The 3831-nt window shown below is 53.8% G+C and overlaps 1 pseudogene; it reads left to right on the top strand.

The window, feature by feature from the left end:
• Positions 1 to 1708: 1708 nt before the first annotated feature.
• LOC140713409 (large ribosomal subunit protein eL6 pseudogene) lies at positions 1709 to 2624 on the top strand (annotated as a pseudogene).
• The last annotated feature ends 1207 nt before the right edge of the window (positions 2625 to 3831 follow it).

A 3831-nucleotide genomic window follows, 5' to 3' on the forward strand; every position in this document is an offset into this window, starting at 1 on the left:
TACCACCCCACCCTCTGGAAATACAGGTGGGCATGGGAACCACAGCAGAACAGCTGGTCAGTCATTCGCTTTCCTCTTCATTAACTTCACGCACATGCAGGGTTCTCCCAAAGGCTGCCTTCTATTGGTGATGACTTCAGTGTGCTACAACCAGTGACACTGCACACTGTGAAGAGCACTTCTGGATTGATTCCTGAACTTGACCTCTATTCGAGAAGTTTTACAACCAAATCATCTGGTGTATTGCAGTCATCTCAATAACAGCATCGGGTGAAATCAGTATCATTTGGGGACTCACAGCGAAGTCTGGAGCACTGTTTCTCAAAGAGTGTTTCCCACATCTCTGACGAGGTCCAGAGAGGCCTTACCGGGCTGTCTGGAGTTTTCTAGGAGAATGTGTCTGTGTTTTCGTTTGGTGCTGGCCTATGCTGGGCGTACAGTGACAGCCTAGGGGATGTGGAGGTCATGGGAGCAGGATCTGAAATCCTCACACTGGGTGTTAATGGTTTCCTAAAGCCTGATTCCTGACTGCCATCTGGGCCTCGAGGCAGGACTGGGGAAGATCCTGCTCCTGGAAAGAGGAAGATGTGGAGTGGAGAAAATCTCAGCCACCTGGGGGAAACAGGAGGTCAGAGCCTTCCCACTAGTGGTGCTGAGGAAGAGTGGGGCAGAGGCAGGTGGCACAGGCAGCAACCCTTAGTGTCCCCTCTTCCCCTGAGGCCACACTCTCCAAGCCAGGAGGGTCACAAAGCAGCATGAGGAAGAGGTCAAAGCAGGGCCACGCCTCGACCTGATTCCCATGGGGACTCCAAGAACACCTGGCCTGCGGGCCCCACCCCCATGGCTCTGGGACTCCCAACTTCCACCCAGGCCAGGGCAGCTGGGTAAATACAGAGACTCAAAAAGAGCCCAAGGTGACACAGGGCCTGTGCAGCTCCATGTGTTATGGCAGGAACCCCTAGGTACCTATTAGCTGAGGCATGGGGACCTGTCAGAGAAAGTCATTTTCATGGGGGTAAAGTGACTCTGAAGCCAAGGGCGCAATCAGTCAATGGGGCTGTTTGAGCCAAGAATCAAATGGAAGTTCCAGCCAGACCTCAGGGCACCCCCAGAGCAGCCAGGACGTCATCAGGCAGGGTGGACAGCTGAGCTCCCCAGACCACAGATGACAGCAGCCACAGGCTTCTGCAACAGCCCACCAGGCTGCCCAGGGGCAGGACAAGACAGACCTACCACCTAAGCCTCCAGCAGCCAGGGCCCACCCAAGGGCAGAACAGCCACCCGCCTAGAGACCAGAGGCTCTCCTTCCCCCACCGCATGCACCGCCCCCACTCAGAGAGGATCAGGGGCTGAAGGGAAGAAGGGAGGTCTGCAGTGTGGACCATGTGTCTGTGAAGAGATTATGGCATCCACAAGAGACAATGCCAGCCAGTAGAAACAAAGGGGCTGCATTCTCTTTGCACCTTGGGTGCAGCGTGCTTACGTGGGGTTTAAGAATTCATGTAATTAGCACCACAGGCTAATGATAACCGCTCCCTAGATTACAAGACAGTCCCATCATCTCCAGCATCTGGCCCCTTGGAGAAGAGTTTGCAGAAGGAAGAAAAGAAGACCAGAGAACATTCTCTATAAGGCCCTTTGCAGAGAAGAAAGCTCAGCTCCTGCCTTGGAAGCAAAGCTGTAGGAAAGCTCTTTCCCATCTTGCAAGATGGCAGGTGAAAAAGCTGAGAAGCCGGATACTAAGAAGAAGAAACCTGAAGCAAAGAAGGCTGATGCTGATGACAAGAGGAAAAGGGATCACCTCAAGACTGAACAACTCAAGAAGGGGAAGTCCCATTGCAGCCTCAATCCCATCCTTGTCAGAGGAATTGGCAGGTATTCCCAATCTGCCGTGTATTCCAGAAAGGACACGTGGAAGAGGAAGTACTGAGCTGCTAAGTCCAAGGTTGAAAAGAAAAAGAAGGAGAAGCTTCTTGCAACTGTTACAAAACCAGTTGGTGGTGACAAGAATGGTGGTACCTGGGTGATTAACAAAATGCCTAGATAGTATCCTACTGGAGATGTGCCTCGAAAGCTGTTGAGCCACGGCAAAAAGCCCTTAAGTCAGCTTGTGAGAAAGCTGTGAGCCAGCATTACCCCCAAAGCCATTCTAATCATCTTCACTGGATGCCACAGACGCAAGAGGGTGGTTTTCTTGGAGCAGCTGGCTAGTGGCTTGTTACTTAGGACTGGACCTCTGGTCCTCAATCGAGTTCCTCTACGAAGAACGCACCAGACATTTTTCATTGCCACCTCAACCAAAATTGACATCAGCAATGTAAAAATCCCAAAACATCTCACTGATGCTTACTTCAAGAAACAGCAGTTACAGAAGCCCAGACACCAGGAAGGTGAGATCTTCGACACAGAAAAAGAGAGATACGAGATTACAGGGCAGCGCAAGATTGAGCAGAGAGCTGTGGACTCACAGATTTTACCAAAAATCAAAGCTATTCCTCAGCTCCAGGGCTACCTGCGATCTGTGTTTGCTCTGAGGAATGGAATTTATCCTCACAAATTGGTGTTCTAAATTTCTTAAGAAGAACCTAATTATATAACTGATAACATTTAAAAAATAGTAAACCTGTGGGGACAGAGGCCTGGCCATGTCTGTGACCAGCATGCTGGAGTGGACGTGGGCCAGAAGGAGGAGGCACAGTGAGCGGTGGGGACACCCCGTGTTGTTCCCAGGGCCAGGCACCCAGAGCACGGAGCAGAGCAGCTTCCTTCTTCCCCAGGCTGCTGAGCCTGTGCTGAGCATGTGTGGAGGGCGCAGTGGGCCGTTTGTTGGGGCTGGGAGCTAGCCCACTCTGCCGCCTCGGAGCAGATACAGCCATCAGTTACCCCAGCATGTGCAAGAAGGACGCCACTGTCCATATGCTGGGGCCGGGTCTGGAGCGCACTCAGAGACGGAGATCCGTGACTGTCCACACGCTGGGGCCGGGTCTGGAGCGCACTCAGAGACGGAGATCCGTGACTGTCCACACGCTGGGGCCGGGTTTGCAGCGCACTCAGAGACGGAGATCCGTGACTGTCCACACGCTGGGGCCGGGTTTGCAGCGCACTCAGAGACGGAGATCCGTGACTGTCCACACGCTGGGGCCGGGTTTGGAGCTCACTCAGAGACGAAGATCCCTGACTATCCACACGCTGGGGCCGGGTTTGGAGCGCACTCAGAGACGGAGATCTGGGTGCAAGAGGGTTATGGGGGTGTCCTGGAGACTAGCCCCCACTAGGGGAGAGGGCAGCGGGAATGAGCAGCAAAGGCCTCAGCCAGGCTCACAGGCAGCTCTGAGGCTGGGTGGCTGCACAGCAGCCTGAATCAGGCAGCTGACCCTGCCGTTACCTGGCATAGCAATCAGCCACTAAAGCAGGTGGCATGGGAGGGGCATGAGCTCACACCAGGCAGCCCCGTCCAGGTGAGTCCTGGGAGGCGATGCCTGTGCCTCTGTCTTGGAGCGGGAGTTTGGGGCGCCCCCCACAGCATTCACACTAGGCTGGGCTTCCCGGCCAGGCCCGAGGAGGAGAGCCTGACTGGGGTGGGGCCTTACACCTGGTGCCTGTATCAGCCTCCCCTGGATGGGATTTGGAGTTTCAGTGGATACCAACACCCATGTAGGGCCCACGATGACCTGCTTTCCAATTAAGTGAACACCTCAAAGTCCCTTCCAGCGTAAACAATCTCTGATTGCTTGATTTAATCCTCCACAGTTAAAGGAACCTCTGCACTAATGGGCTTGAGTGAAGTCTTTTTGCACAGTAATACGTGGTCGTATAACCCCCACAACATGT

This window comes from Chlorocebus sabaeus, chromosome 14 (assembly GCF_047675955.1).
Source record: "Chlorocebus sabaeus isolate Y175 chromosome 14, mChlSab1.0.hap1, whole genome shotgun sequence".
Taxonomy (NCBI): Eukaryota; Metazoa; Chordata; class Mammalia; order Primates; family Cercopithecidae; genus Chlorocebus; species Chlorocebus sabaeus.